The following is an 18127-nucleotide window of genomic DNA, read 5'->3' on the forward strand; positions in this document are numbered from 1 at the left end:
TTCCTGTCTGGGACTCCGAAGCTATACGTGCTCGCTCTCGAGCGGGCCCGGCTAGTTAGGAGCCCCTGGGGAAGTTTTTCCAAGTCTCTGGTCATGCTGAGAGGTACCTCCACGTGGTCTCCGCTGGGCAACGGCGTTTCTCTTCTTAACGTAAGGATAGGGACTGTCTTTGGTTTGTGTGAGAAGGCCGGCTACCTTTCCTAGCCGGCCGAGTAAATGTAAATTCATTTAGTTTTGTTGTGGCAAGTTTAGCTTGCATTTTGCTTGAGACGACGGCTAAACTTTGATGAGGCATGACCGGCGAATTGGTAGTGGCGTTCGCTGGATGGGGTGTAATGCTCTTGGCCCAATGCGGGAGATGAGTTTCGTACTCAGGTGCCCGGGGGTCAGGAGTGCGCACCGGGTCGAAAGACGTGTCCTGGTGTTCTGGTGGAGGCTTTGTGGAAGGTGACTGTTGCCCAGTGTCTGGCTTTTCAGTTTCTCATACGTGGGGGCGTTCCGGTTTATTGCAGTATTGTGAATGTTGGGGTAACAATGGGGTGCTGGACAGCCCCTTGTGGAGTCGACGCCTGTCCACGCTTGGGTGGGTGGCTGTTGTTGATGAAACATAGGGACTCTGGTGCCCCGGAGTTGAAAAGATCGATTCCCGGCAGGTGCGACCGGAAGGCCGCGCTTTTTAGAGGCAGGCACTTGAAAGACCGAGTCCTGGCGGAGGTGACCTTCGGGTTTGCGTGCGTTTGAGGCAGGCAATGCAAGACCGAGTCCCGGCTTCCACGGTGTGGTTGCTGGGCACGACTTTGTCGGACCTGGTGGCTTTGCACTGGGGGTTAGAGGCAGGGCAAGGAAATTAAGATCCTACCGGCAGGCCTGCTTGTCATGCCGATAGGCGGGTAGGCTCGTCAGAGTAATGGACACTCCCTCGTGCTGTGTTTATGCTTCACGTTGATCCAGCCCGTGGGAGGAGATTAAAAAAAAGGAAGATAAAATTGCATTTGACAAAACAGATAATTGGGGAGGTAGGATGTAGTTAAAATATTTCTGAACATTAAAACTTTTAGAGAAGAATAGAAGAGAATATAAAAATAGCTTCAAACCAGTCGAGTAACTGGTGAAAAAAATAACTGCAAGTTTAGAATAAAACGTCAGAGAAAGATTATATTTTGAACGAAATTTCGCACTTAACATAACTTTTCCATTTTACCCGTCCCTCCAATTTTAAAGCAACTATTCCAGGATGGCTTAATATGTGCAATATAACTCTGTCTCTTCTTTTAATTACATTTTTCCAAATGCTTCTTTCTTCATCTATTTGCCGCAATACCTCTTCATTTGTCACTTTATCCACCCATCTCATTTTTTAAATTCTCCTACAGCACCGCATTTCAAAAGCTTCTAATCTTTTCTTCTCAGATACTCCGATCGTCCAAGTTTTACTTCCATATAAAGCGACACTCCAAACATATACTTTCAAAAATCTTTTCCTGGCGTTTAAATTAATTTTTGATGTAAACAAATTATATTTCTGACTGAAGGCTCGTTTCGCCTGTGCTATTCGGCATTTTATATCGCTCCAGCTTCGTCCATCTTTAGTAACTCTATTTCATAAATAACAAAATTCTTCTACCTCCATAATCTTATCTCTTCCTATTTTTACATTCAGTGATCCATCTTCATTATTTCTACTACATTTCATTACTTTCGTTTTGTTCTTGTTTATTTTCATGCGATAGTTCGTGCGTAGGACTTCATCCATGCTGTTCATTGTTTCTTCTAAATCCTTTTTACTCTCGGCTAGAATTACTATATCATCAGCAAATCGTAGCATCTTTATGTTTTCACCTTGTACTCTTACTCCGGATCTACATTGTTCTTTACCATCATTAACTGATAGTAAAGATAACTATGTAAAGATTAAAAAGTAACGGGGATAGGGAACATCCTTGTTGGACTCCCTTTCTTATTACGGCTTCTTTCTTATGTTCTTCAATTATTACTGTTGCTGGTTGGTTCCTGTAAAAGGTAAACAATCGTTCTTCTATCTTTGTATTTGAACTCTGTATCTGAACCCAATTATAACTATCATTACATTTTTATCAATTATATTAATTTATTCTGTCTGATTACATTCAGTTTTTGGCGAGCAGTTTTATAATAATTTTATCAATGATTAATTTGCACAATAACTTCCGTATTCATCTGATATTTAGTGCACTTTTCAGATTTCGGAACCGTAGGCCGCTGTGTCTCTCTTCCAGTAGTTATTGAACCTGGGATGTAAACAAAATGTATTGTAAATTCGAACCCGATATCAGAACGATGAGATGAAATATGAAAGAATTAGCGTTAAAATATAACTGATCAGGCTCGATCCTAAATTTACTACTTCACGCTAGTAGTTAATAATCTACGCTGAAAGTAGTTAATCCTCTGCGCCGCTTCGATACGCATACAAAATCTTCTTATATTAGTTTATTAATATTTAGGGATAAATATTACGTTGATATAAATTATACTCGTTTATTAAATAAGTTTCTACTGAGTTGTATAGAAGGAAAATAACAATTTTCCTATAAATTTTATAACGTAATAACTCACACGTAATCGAAGATACTACAGTGCGACAACTTACGGAAAACAATGCAACATTATGTACATTACTAGCGTCTAGAACGACACAGGTTAAGGAGAGAAATTTTCAAGCGGTCTTTACTTTAGAGATATCCCTCGTAATTATTTAAAACATAAACTACACATTTGCAACAAATGATGGTAAAATAAACGCTGATTTTATAAAAGAAATTTACACTAATATAACATTTCTACTTCCTTGTATGAAGTAAAAGAAGTATTGTGATCGCAGAAAAGTTTGGTTTTCAGATTTCAACGGAAATATCCGTTTTGACCATCCCTGAATACATTTTGACTAGTTTCGGCGTGAGATCTGTACATACGTACGTACGTACTTATGTATGTCGCATAACTAAAAAACGATTAGCCGTAAAATGTTGAAAGTTTGGATTTAGGACTGTTGTAACATCTAGTTCTCACCTCTCCTTTTGATTGCAATCGACTGAAACAAAGGTGTCCAAAAAACACAAAGAAAATTTGGATTTTGGACTTTTTCTTCACTGCAGTAATAAGCCCTTATTGAGAGCTTTTCAACGGTATATCATAAGTGGTACTTATTTTCATTGGTTCCAGAGTTATAGCCAAATAAAAGTTTAATTAATTAATCATATTACCAGGGAAGGCACATCGGTTCAAATCAGACTTCATCTTCTTTTTTATAAGTTTTTTAAAATTTATCTTTTTAAACTTCGTTTTTAATTTAATTATATTGATTTATTATTAATTATTAACCCGTGATTGTAAAAAAATTCTATAATAATTAATAATTCAATAAAGCAATAAAAAAATATGAAAAAATCAAAAGGTTTTATTGAAATAAAATATTATGGACTTTAACAATGTGTCTTTGTAATTTAATATGTTTATATGTAATAGATTTATTGAAACATCTGATTATTTAATATTAATTCAAAATTATAATTTAGAATCGTATTATTTTTGGATTTTATAGTTTAATTTCTGTTCAATTTTATTTACATTAAAGTTAACTACAGAGTGACTGAAAAACAGACTCTGCCAAGAACAACATATACACTGAGGCCTACATGCCCGATCTTTAATAAATTCATAAAATTCTTATCTTTTAGTTCATTACTCCTCTCATATTGTCGGACAATTTTCTCCCTAAGTCGGAGTTGATCATCATTTCGTTTATTTGTTTTATATTGCCAATCATTTAATCGCTCTTTGGTTTGATATACTTCTTCTGATCGTAATCTCTGTACACTTTCTCTAGTTTTCAAATTTTCTCTCTCTTTATATTCATCATCCTTTCTTAATCTTTTTTATTTTTCCTTGGTTTTAAAATTTTCTTCTTCTTTATGTTTATCATCTTCTCTTAATCTTTTTATTCTTTCTTCGGTTTTAACATTTTATTTTTCTTTATGTTTATCATTTTCTCTTTCTTTTTTATTCTTACCTTGTTTTTAGCATTTTGTTTCTCTTCATAATCATCTTCTTGTCGTTTTTTTGAGATATATTTCATCATCTTTTTTTTCCTGTTTGATTGTATCTTTTTGATTTTTGATTATTCACCAAGTAATCCAATAATAAAAACTGGATATTTTACACCGTAAGTTCGAAATTAACATTTGTAACCGGTATACAGTTCACTAAACGGAATAGTTTAATTATTGTTAACTTTTATTTATATGACACACCAGAAACCTGAAACTTTTGTTAATCAGCAACTCACGAAGATACGAATAATACTGATCTAGTAATACGAGTAATAAATGGATTTTTACTCTACCCTAATATTTTATGTAAGGTTGTTAATTAATAATTGCATAAATATTTGATGTTAATAAAAATCAATATTTCAGCAATTGTATAACTATCCACTTTATTAAAGGATTGGAAGATCGTACCTCACTTTTAAATGAAATAACTTTAAATGAAGTGCAGCAAAAAATATGTAAATGTGATTTAATATGCGTACATGGGAGTCATATGATGTCCATGTCAGATTTTTAGTTCTCAACATCTATTTAGAAATTCTTTTTTATATACTGTATATTTGTCATACCAGTTAATTTATAAACATCCGAAATCTAAATAAAAAATTTGCCCCGAAATAATTAACTACGGAAAATGTAGTAGATGATAATTTCTGTTTACTGAAGTGTTATGCAGTTTGATAATCCCATTGGCATATACAGTATCTATTCAGTGAATGAAAATATTACTTATGCGTTAAAAAATTGTAAAATAAATAAAAATGCTCAGTAAATAAAAGAGTTCGTATAATTTTTATAACTACTATTGAAGCATGTTGTTTGAACTTCTATTGCTTGTACTGATTCTTAAGTTATAAATATTTCAGAAGTCAGAATAAAAGTTATCGCTTATGTAAGGAAATTTTTATGTATTTTAATTGTTTATTCTTTTGTTTTCACAAAAAAAAATTGTGAATAGTTTTTAAAATATTAAATTTTATTAAACTTTCTGAATTTTTTTATTGTTGAAGTTTTCAAACTAAACATTCTTGGTATTCTCTGCACCTACAAAAGTGTAAAATTCTTTACTTTTCCTCTGAATAGGTAAAGTTGCATTTTTCTATTATAATTTCTTTAAATGTCTACGTAATTATTATAGAAATTAAACAATTTAATTACTTAAGACGTTTTTTTTATTATTATTTTATCCTGAAATAATTTTTTCCCTAATGTATACGATGCAGTTTGTCTCCCCGTTCCAATCAGACGAGGCTGATATGTACGACATATAAGTGAGTTGTAGTCTTGTACAGACTCAGCCCGACGATTCCTGAGACGTGTGGTTAATTGAACCCCAACCACCAACGTACACTGATGTACATTTTCTTAAAATTCAAATCCATATAACAGCAACTAACTAATTTAGGAACCTTCAATTTCGAAAACCAGCTGTTAGGCAACTGATTTGCGACGACTAGTTTACTATTAGACCAGCTCCTTGTGCTGTCTTCAAAAAATGAACTTTTTTCTTAACCGTTATGTTTATTATAAAAAAAAGAAAAAAAAGATGGCTGAAGATTACATCTGTAGAGTTGTAAAGAAATAATTTTAACTAGGCAATTAATGATAATGGTAAATTAATTCTTCTAAATTTGAAATCTTTCTTCTATAAAAGCGTAATGAAGATTTTTTTAAATATGATAAATAAATTTCTTCGGGCAACTTTTTGAGTTACGAGTAAATTATACGACATCTAAAATGAACTATGAAAAAATATAATGGAAAAATATTGTTTTTCCATCTGTCATATTTGTAATATTGACCTGTAAGGTCGATTTCATTCACCTGTAAGTTTTTCCATATAGGAAGAACTTTTAAGGAAAAATTACACAGTCGCATAGACGGTTTGAAAATATTTATTGTTTATCGATATCGTTATTGGGCTATTGTAATACGTACATATGTGCCAAAAGTTACTGTAATATTCAAAGTATTTTCCAACAAATCTTTAAGAAAATCATTTGGAGAAATTGAGGTTAAAAAACATTACATATTCCCGCATTCCCTAAACCTTATTTCACGTTCGGTAGTAGTTACTTATGCGGTTCCTCTGCCTATTTTTCTGTACCTTATTTTCATACACCTTTTTTCATTTTGCTGTATATGAATATGTTTTAAATTTGTAAATATTTTCATACGAGCAACGAACGGGTTTTGGTATACCCCTTTCCGCACTTAAAATAAATCTAATTTTATTTTAGAAAACCTATTTATGAAGTTATACTTAAAATTTAAAAAAAAAGAATTGTACTACATTTCTCTTCGAATATTTATTATCAGTTCCAGTTAAGAATTAATTTTTAAGTTTGTATTTTAGTTTTTAATTATTTAATGCCGGCTTCAAATAATGGAAATCAAGCAACCTTTTTTATCCCGGTCAGACATGGCATTTTCACACGCTACAAAAATTGTCATTAATTTCATCCTCTGAAGTAAAAGCTAACTAACGGTGGTCCTAGAAGTTTTATTGATAACTTCGTTTTTATTGATAATTATTTTGGAAAGTAATAATATTCTTTTACGGAATCTCTTTTCAATCGGCATACTTTATATGAAAAATATTTCATTACATATTATGATACATACAAATAAATTTCAGTCGATAACGAACTAGTTTAAATGAAATATAATTCAAAAGACTCTTAACAATATCTCTTTCATTTTTTAAAGGCATTTTTTTTATAATTATCTTTTTATTTTTTTACACTGAACGAACCTAAAACTTTGTTGTTAAATTTGGATTTAAAAAAAAATTGTAATTCGTGAGAAAGCTATAGTCCGGAAATTCCCATAAAATAATAATTAAGAACTCTATTCAATTATACTTTTGGCAAGATAATGATTTTATTGCGTACGATTTAGTATTCCTATAGATGGGGTAAATGAATTAGTAAACACAAGTTATAGCTTTCTTAGAAAGCCAAAAATGTATTGTATATTTCAATGGTAATATTATCTCGTGAGAAAATTTCATTCACCTTAAAATAGAATAGTTGAAAATTTAATAAGTATACTACACATCAGGTAAATTTCTATTTACGTTTTCCTACTTGTAAATACTGCAGTACATTAAGAATCATTCCTTACGGTATCTACATCCTGTTTTAATTGTACACCCGTAAAATCACTCGGTGGACGATATTTTAGATAGCTTTAATCGAGTCCTTTTTGGTCATAAATAATCCAAAAATATTTTGTACTTTTCTTCATCAATAGCGCTTGGTACCGAATAGGAATGACGTTCTGATTTTCAGATATATATTTTACTACAAATTTAAAAAAAATACAAGTAGTTATAAACTTAAGGTTTAAAATAATATATATTTCCTAATTCCACAAATCTTAGGATTACGCTGACGAGCAGCTTCACTAAACCATTTTTATTTTTATAAATCCGTTGTTTTTTTCCTTTCTTACAAAAGAGTTTATTTTAAATATGGATACCATTTTTATAGACTTATAATATGTTAAATAAAAAAAGGACTAAATTTTAAATAAAGTTACATAAAAGAATAAAAATAAATGAAACCATAATAAAAAAAAAACTGCTCTAAATATTATCCCAATTTAAGTGAATATTATTTTCGTATCCTCTTACCTCAAAACGTAAAGAAAATTCATTTTCACCCCACCCCTTCCACCATGCGACAGAAAATAATACCGAACTTTTTTCGAAAAGTCTGTAACTTTTTTCCAAAAACACTTTTCTGCATTTTAGGTCCTGGGTCTATAATTTTAAAAATTGTAGCCATTTCTTGATAGTAATTTTAATAGTAATAAAAACTTTAAAAACGTTTTTGAACAAAAAAATGTATATAAAACTCTTTTATTTCATTTAATCTTGATTAATTAAAATCAGTACTTTAAAAGTGTTACCTATAATAGATTTTTCCACCGACTTCAAAGAGTAAAAATTGAAAAAAAAATTTAATAAAGTTAATTTTAAAAATAACGTTTATAACTTAAGTAATTTTATTCATTTCATCTTTCTTGTTAAAATAAATCTGGAAAAATCCCATCAATTTTAATAATAGTAAAAAAAGCTGCCAAGTGTTAGATGACTTCTTTCGTTATTCGTAATAAAACTGAAAAATGTTAAAACCAAATAACAGAATATATATTTTTTAGAGATGGGAAATAAATTTTGAGGAAACGTTTTCTAAAAATATTCATACGTAGGTTAAACTAACAAATTCTATCTAACGCCTCAAAAAACGCTTGCGCAGTTGTTCGCAAGAAGTACGACTTTACGTTTCCGAAGCCCTCATTATTTCGCAGCGAGAAACGCACTGATTTTCTGATTACAACGCATACCTACGACATCTCCAGTACAACGCATACCAGTACATCCTACACGCAAGCATCAAGTGTCAATTTACTCATCTCAGTGACTCACTGCATAACCGCGTATGAAGAATACACCGCTACACAGTCAACATAACCTCAAATCTTTTGGACCTTATATTGAGCGTAACACAAGAACAACTCAACGACTCTTCATTAGATTTTCACGTGCACAACCTCAACTCAAATACATTACTAGAGCATATCTAAATCTCAATGAAATTATAGTAGTAGTTTTGGAGATTTTCGAGACACAAAATTGTATACATAGGCCTATATATATATATATATATATATATATATATATTTAAATGAATACTATTTTTCGTATTCCTTATATCTCAAAAATGCGAAATTCTTTCTCCAAAGAAAATCGAAATTGGATTTTTCGCGATATCCCCCTTTACCTTAAAAAAATTAGAAAAAAATAATATGACCGATACAGATGATTTGAAGAAAATCGGTTCGGTCATCCAGATATATAAAGGAAGCCATAAGTAGTGCGACACACACAAAGATACGTACTTATGTTTTTTGGTCTAGTAAACAAGTTGGACCTAAAACGTAGAGATTTGTATGAAACCCAACACGCCAATTTTTACATGATCACCAAACTTTCTCCTTTAATATATATTTTCTAGCTGTAATCGTAAAAAAGAAAAGATGAAACAGAACTACAATTATTAAAGTATTTTTATGAAAATTCTCTTACTAGAATCCCACTACAATAAATTGGAGCTGTAATTAACGTATACATTTAAGATAGTTATTTTAAAATAACCTAACGTGCAGATAATTACATTTGGCTAATTATAGCGGTTTTATTAAAATTGTACAAGAAACAGTTAATAATGATTCATTATTGCTTTAAGCGTCTTTAAAATTTACTTGCTGAAACTTTTTTCCCTGCCTCCCGGAACCAGACCCGCAATCAACCATGAACACGGTTCCGGGAGCTGCCTTTTCCTCTAGTCGCCAGACGATGGAAACGCCAGGCCCGGCTATGCCGTTCCCGGCCTCCATCACCCAGCAACCGGGACTCGGTACTCTGTGCTTCGCCTCTAACGGAGACACTCCCAGAGAGATGGCCCCGCCAGCACTCAGTCTTTTAGCTAAGGGGTTCGAGTGTCCCCGCACTTCATCACCACCGCTCACCCGTGTAAGAACGGGTGAGCGGCAGCTTCGTACGGAACTGTCCCTCACCCCCCTCGCTTCCCGATATTTCATTTGCATTATTCCCGACACAAAACCCGTCACAGTGGGTTTTGTTGGGAACATCGTTCCAACGATGGTCCCAACCTCGAGATGCCCAGTTACGGCAGTACAGTCGCGGCGTTCCTCGTCTCACCACGGGCACTGGAATATCACGTGTTCCAATCCCTGCAGACAGTTGCGTTAGCATCGTTCTTAGACACCCTAATAAACTTGCGCACGAGCCGCCGCCACCAGCTGCTGAAGGGGCGGTATTCCATTCACCACCAGCACCGCCTCAGTCGAGACAACTTGCTGAAACATTAGAATACATTTTTAAATGCACATAAAAAGTATAAATTAAGTCTTAAATTTATCAAAGAGGAAAATTAAATATATTCAGGTCTCAGTTATGACGAGTTGTATTTAAATTTCTTTTTTGTAAAACCAATTTAATAATCCTTTTTTCCTTAAAAGAGATTATATGAAAAACAATACTCATAACCTATATTTTCTTATAATTTCAATTTGATTTTTTTTGGAAAAAGTTAGATTCTGATTATATATTAAAAAAAAATGGTTTAATTTAAGAAATAATTGCGGGAAATATATAACCAGGAATTTCTCATCCGAAAAAGAATGTTTTGGTTAAAATGAGTTACGTAGGAAAATAGTCAAAAGTATTTTTAAAAGTTTTATAGACAGTTTTAAAGACTGTTCTATTATTTATTAAATGTATTCCTGGAAAGAAAAATAAAACATCTTTTGTGGGGTTTGTGAAATTTATTTATATTTTGTAATTGTAGGATAAGGTTCGGTCAGGCAAGATAATTTTATCAAGTTATTTACAAATAGGAAGGAAATATTTAATACCTAGATTATCTGGCAAAATTTCCAGGTAAAAAACATATATTTCAATCATAATATAATATTATTTGAAATGTTTTAACTACCTATCCTAAACAAACAAACTATAATTATTTAATAACGCCTAAACTAGTTTTTGGTTATATTTGACCATACAGTTCATTCATAAATACTCGTAAATCTGGAAACAATACTCGTTTGAGAATTCGACGTAAACAATATTCCACACATGTCAGTTCAATCTGCTACCTTTAGTAAATTTTTACGCACGTCAAGAATTTCATTCTTATTACTGTTTAATTCATACCTTTCCTCATGGTAATTTTTTAATTTAATTCTTGTTTTTTAACGTTGATTTATAATAAACTTTCTTTCATAAAAAAGTTCTTAGAATTTACTGGCAACTAATTAGAATGAACTTTTTTCTGATAATTGTTTTTTTTTTTTTTTTTTTTAATATCTATTGCAGTTAAAAATTTGGCATGTAAAATGGATGGACTTCTTAAAAAAATTATCTTTATATTTTATGTTTATTATTATATCGTACATTAAATTTTAGTAAATATAATATAAAACTGGGTATAAATACAAATAATACACTAAAATAGATTTTTAATAGTAACATATAAGAAAACTATATATATAAGAGTAATGTGGTATATACAAAATAAAATGCAAATGCAGTGCAACATACATTGGACAAACGGGAAGAAAATTAAGATATAAGGAACACATGGAACTTTTAAAAACCAAAAGCAAGAGTCTAATTATGCAAATCATTTAATAAAGGAAGGTCATACCCCAAATGAAATTGAAGAATCAATGAAATTATATCACGCTTGTATTAAAGGAAAAAGAATGAACATTTTAGAACGTTTAGAAATCTTCTAATTAAAAAGTAACAATAAAATGATCATAAATGAACAGATCAGCAATCAAGCGGATGTCCTTTTCAAGAACCTCAATTTATTGAAAACAAGAAATAAATAAATAAAATTAAAAGATAAGTATAACCGTAAATAAAAAAATAAACAGGAAGAAGGTTAGATAAGGTATGACGTCAAATAAAGGGAGAGGGGTTGATTATACGTAATGTAAAGACTAACAGAAATTGAAAAGTACCAGTACAATAAGTTTTGACAATCGAGTTATTATGAAACGCGTCAACATATAATAAATGAATGAAGCTAAGAAAGGTAAATCGTACTCAACATAGAAATTTATATACTAATTAATTTTTTATAGATAGATGCTCGACTTCATTTATTTATAATCGGTTGACTTTTTCCTCTTTTTTTCATTTACTTATACCAAAATATTTTTTTTTTTACAAATTATAAAATGTACCACCAAACAGAATGCCGTTTATTCAGTAAGAGAACTAAAGAGAAATTCCTGTTTTTAAATTTTAGAAAATCGAGAACGATTCTGAACCTAAATTTCTTAAATGTTATATGTTAAGAGAGAGAAAGAATGAGAGAGAGAGTGTGTGTGTGTTTGTGTGTATATGAGGGATCTAATTTTATTCATTTCACATTCACTTATAGTGCCAGACCTGGAAAAAGATAGAATATAATTTTTTTTTTTCATTTTAAAAAAACATTCAGTGAATTATTGTGAAAAAATATATCTACAATCTGTACAAGAATTAGGAATTAATGATAAAACATAGGTTCTAATTCTCAAAAGTTTGATAACAAAACAGGATGAATTTTTACAGTTTTATGTTGTATTCCCTTTTTTTATTTGTTTTTTAACATGTATATTAATCCATTTTTTGTCACAACTAATTCAAATTACAGTGAAAAATCCCCCAAATAAAGATTAATAGTTAACATTTTCAATTAAAAAAATTAAAACTATTAAGAAAAAACAAAACAAAAATTTTAATTAAATCATTTGAGAAGTTACAGTTATACATAACACATCAAAATATACCACATCACTAACAAAAAAAAAAAAGAGGCAAGAGAAATAATTTGCTGTACAGCAAAAACAAAAAATTATTGTATTTATTTTCTCTGCACTTTATTCAAATCATTTTATTCAGAATCAAATTCTCTACTAGTTTTGTTTAAAACATTTACTTGTTTATTATCCATTTAACAAATTTATTTTACGCCAAAAATAATATAGTTATATAATATATGTTTTGCGACCCCAATGTTTTGTTTTTTACCCCAGATTTCTGTAAAACTACTAAAATATAATCTGGGACCTATTTTCTTCAATATTCTAGGTCAGATTTCATTTAAAATCACAAAATGTACATCTTAATTTGTTTCCCAAGAATTACAGTCTGGCTTAATTTTACTGAAGGCGCAGAAATAAGGGCGAAATCTTTAGCCTGCCGACACTCGCAGCGAAGCGTTTCTAAACCTGTGTTTATATGAACCTAATGAGTTTTACCAGTGAGACGTGTCCTGTAAGTTTGTTTCATTCGTCGATCGTATAATAATATACTTTATTTACCAAATTATCGTAAAGTTTATTTTTTAATTTTCAAAGAGAAAATTGAATTTTTAAGCCACTGGGTAATATATTAATTTAATAAGACCCTTACAATATGACCTATTTTAAAAATATTATTCTAACCACTGGATAGATAAAAAATAAAATTAAAAATTACAAAAAAATCCATTAAAAAAGGTAAAATAATTAACTAAGTGTATTTTTACCTTGTAACTTTCTGCAACTTTGCGATATTGTTTTTAAGACAATAAAATTAAAAATTTTTATTAACCGTTGTGCGTGACCCGTAGACTGCATAGATAAGCTTTAGTTATCATCATAGTCACGCCCGACGGTTAATCAAAATCTTAAATTTTTTTTTCTTAAAAACAATATCACAATGTCACAGAGGATTATAAGGTAAAAATACAGATATTTAATTCAAGGCAAAAATTTAACAAGAAATTTAATTATTTCACTTTTTTTAAGTATTTTTGTCGTGGGTTTTTAAAAATGTTTAATTTAATTTTTATTTATTACTTTTTAAAGATTAGTAGGAGAAATTTATTTAATGATCCACTAAATAACAACTACAATTGTAAATGTCGCCTTGCTGAAGTTATAAAGACTTAGAAACATTCAAAAACCGTTTTGAAGAAACACGTCTACTGCAGCGCCCCCTGAAGGCTTTAACCGTAAAACTAATCTAAGAACCTACTCTGAGATGATATCTATGCAATGGAAAAAACCGTATCAAAATAGGTCCAACCGTTTTAGAGATACACATCTAATGCAGCGCCCCTTGGTGTCTATAACCGTAAAACTAATCTAAGAACCTGCTCTGAGGTGATACCTACATAATGCAAAAAACCGCATGGAAATCGGTCCAACAGTTTTTGAGGAAAATGTTAACACACACACCCCAAACGCATATACCTCTACATTCCGTCGTGGGAAAAATGAATTATTTAATTTTATTTTATAACAGCGATAGTTTTTATTACACTTTTTGACTACGGTAACATAAGTTATTTTTTATACGAATATCACAGGCTAGTAATTTCACTACAAGACAGGTCTACATAGAGACATTGAGATCCTTATAGAGCTTATACGATAAATTATCATCTGTATAATATACCTTCTGAGATTCTTTCTACTTCAGCATTTAGTTTTATCATTGTGGAATCAAAATAATATACTACGAACTCACTTTCACGGTTAATAATATTTTTCAAGCAACTCTTATTAAAAACACACAACTGTTTTTTACATAGGTATACAATATGGTTCTTCCATTTCAGATTTTTTGTCAATGTACAGTGCCAAAATGTTATGAACCCAGAAATATCTAAGAGTTTCTTTACTGATGGCGGTACTAGGAATTAATCATTTATTTTAAAATTAATTATATTTGTTTTAAATTTATTTAAAAACATATTACTGGGTGTAAACCGATTGGAAATAGGTGAAATATTATTATCATCGATCTTTAATGTATATAGAAAAAACAGTACGACAATTGAAAGAAAATTTTGAAGATGTAATATTTATTTATGACAGTGAGATAGAATTATCAAGGAGAAAAAGTAAAAGATTCGCTGATGACGTAGTCTTGAAACCAAACTGATGTACTGTCTTCTGGTATTCACTTATGATTAAAAGAAACTTCAGTTAGAAAATAAATAACTGTAAAACAAAGATAAGGAAGTCCGTGGCAAAGGAGGAGAATTAGACATGCCAAGTTGAAATTATTTCTTATTTTTTTGTAGTAGTAAGATTACAGGAAATGGATTAAATAAGGTAGTTCAAAGAAACGTGATCAAAGACAGAGGCGAAGACTAGCACGCAAAACAGATAATTTGAGAGTGCATATTTAGTATCTGTTAAAATTTTAAAATTTAGCTCAGAAGAGAAGGGAATGGAGAACAGCATTAAGTCGATAATAAAATAACATTTAAATTGTTCAAAAAGAATAAAAACAAGACTTTTTTTACTAAGAGACGCAGTGAAGTAACCAGCACAAAAACGTGAAGTTGAATTACTATTCTATTGTTTTATCGCGGTTAAAATAAAACTAAGGCGAGTGGGTTTTTTTTTTAACAATTTGAATGAAACAGAAAAATTTATTTAAATATACTGCAAGACATTAGAAACAATAAATCCTTAACCTTTCAGTTTTCTAAGACACTATATTTTCATTATATTAGTAGGTGTAGATAGGTATGCTTGTGTTGGTGTATATTAATAACAATAACAAAGAAATTATCAAATCTAGACAAAAATGTGTTTTGACATAGGTCTATGTATTCATCGTCTATTGTAGACTGCCAGGCCATATGATAACACTATCCAAGGTGAGTTCAACCTTGTCTGTGATAAATAAAAACTAATGTTTACACCTGACTAGAATTATGATATGATATTATTCAAGGAAATATGACTAAAAATATTTGTTTTTTGAAAATACTTTTAAAATGCTTTATCTTCAAAACAACTTTTAAGAAAATTCCGAAATGTTATTTATGTAAATAAACGATATGATAAACGGCTATTGAAAATACATATGTACTAGCATCCCCGTCGTGGCTTCGTCCGCGATATATCTTGCGTCTCCATCACTATCAGGGGATGTTCAGTCGGTCAGGGCTCCCTTCCCGTTTAGCCAGGGGGCTCTCACCCCTAGACACCCCGGTACATTAAACTCAGCTTGAGAAAATAGTAGTGGTAAATAAAAAGTTAGAGCCTGCTCAATTTATAAAAACTGTCAGTGTACTGTATTTTCTTCGGAGCAACAACAGTTTGGTCAGCATAGGATCCACTAATTGGTTTTTAGATTTCCCGTCGCGTCTTTGCTCGGGTATAAGTAGAATTACAAACATAAATTACCATCACAGTGTTACTAAATCCCAAAAAAAGATTGATTCATTAGCGGTAGCATAAAACGGTAAAAATTAAAAAATTATGTTTTACCCTCTTAAAACATTAAGATTGAAAAAAACCTCGAAAATAATTTTTAAATATTTATCTGAAGAGTATTTGAAGGCCTAAATCTGCTGAATATCTTGTTTAATACAGCCGGTAATGGAAAAATTTTGCAATCATTGTTCGAAATTTTTTTACCTCTCTTCACCCCTTTCAAGTCGAATTTCAAAAGAGCTGGAAACTTGTTTTTAGAAGTTCACATGAACATTACACACCCCAAAAATCAAGTTGATATCTATCTTCATTTGTTACCGAGAAATTAAACAAATTGTAAAATAATTCAAACAATAGCAAAATTTTATTTTAACCCGTTACATTTAAAATTTCAAAATTTTTAGAAATTGGATTTTATTTCTTTACATCAAGATTACACACACCAAAAATCAAGTAGATATCTTCATTTGTTACCTAGAAATAAAAAAATAGTAAACTTCATTGTTATTTCATTTTCACTCTTTAAAATCGGAAATTAGAATATTCATTTCTTGCATTTGCACCGTAAGTAGTATACACATTTTCTACATTTTCATCAATTCATCTTTTTATTGTTCTTCCCGTTTTTCGTCTATCCTACAGTTTATAATTCGTTACATACAGTTATAAATCATGCGTTAATCTTGTAGTAAGAGTTTCAGTTTAATTTTGTTTATTTTTACTTTATTCCAAATAGGCAAGACGTCAAACTCCTAGCACACGTTTTCATTTTGGTTTATTCTCATGAACACTTTTACCAGACAATATTTTTTTCCGGCTAGATGGGACTTAATAGCTATTTATAATGCCCTCATTTTCACTTCCAACACACAGTTATTAGAATTAGAAAATGATATTTTATTATAAAATAAGTTTTTGCTGGGCGTTGATAATCAGTCAGCCAGGACAAGTTTTTTAGGTACAATTTTGTTTTTGTTTTATATATTTTTATGATATATATATATATACATATTTTTTATGGAACATATATATTTTTATGTATCACATAATCTTCTTATCTCTCAGGAAATGATTTTTGAAAGTATATGTCTGGAGCGTAGCTTTATATGGAGTGAATCTTGGACGTTCGGTGTACCTGAGAAGAAAATATTAGAAGTTTTTGAAATAAGGTGCTATAGGAGAATGTTAAAAATCAGATGGGTGAATAAAGTAATAAATGAAGCGATGTTGCGGCAAATCGATGAAGAAATAACCATTTGGAAAAATATAGTTAAAAGAAGAGACAGACGTACAGGCTACATATTAAGGCATCCTGGAATAATCACTTTAATATTGGAGGGACAGGTAGAAGAAAAAATTGTGCAGGCAGGCAACGTTTGGAATATGTAAAACAAATTGTTAGGGATGTTGGATGTAGGAGGTATACCGAAATGAAACGACTAGCACTAGATAGGGAATCTTGGAGAGCTGCATCAAACCAGTCAAATGACTGAAGACAAAAGAAAATCTTCTTATTTTATATATATATACACGAGTATTTTGCAAAATCAATGTTGTAGTTTAAGATTTTACGTAAATTTTTTAAACGGTTTTTTCTAATTTGTAGCACGTAGTTTTGTTCTTCAATTACTATAACCTTATATTTAAATTATTAATCATCCGTAATAAATATATGCTTTAATCTATGGTAATAAACTAATAGTAATATTCAATGTAGAAAAGCATACTACTTGCTAATTAATTATGAATCATAAACTAGATAAATAATGTATAAAATCAGATTATCTTAAAGAAAGGTTTATCTGAAACTACTTTTAATGAGGTTTGCTGAATTAGTCACTAAAAAATTATTGACCGAAATTCAGAAAAACTTTCAAAGAGAAGAAAACCAACTCAATTAATCGTCTTTTTCTGCTTAATTGCTTATTTTACTATTTAGACCAGAGAAATTTGTTCAAATCCATATTTTTATTGTTCTTCCCGTTTTTCGTTTATATACAGTTTATAATTCGTTACTTATAGTTATAAATGATACGTTAATCTTCTATCAAAAGTTTCAGTTTAATTTTGTGTATTTATACTTTATTCCAAACGGGCAAGACCTCAAACTCCTGGCACACGTTTTCATTTTGGCCTATTCTCATGAATACTTTTACCAGACAATATTTTTTTCCGGCTAGATGGGACCTAATAGCTATTTATAATGCTCTCATTTTCACTTCCAATAC

This window comes from Lycorma delicatula, chromosome 9 (assembly GCF_047948215.1).
Source record: "Lycorma delicatula isolate Av1 chromosome 9, ASM4794821v1, whole genome shotgun sequence".
Classification (NCBI taxonomy): domain Eukaryota; kingdom Metazoa; phylum Arthropoda; class Insecta; order Hemiptera; family Fulgoridae; genus Lycorma; species Lycorma delicatula.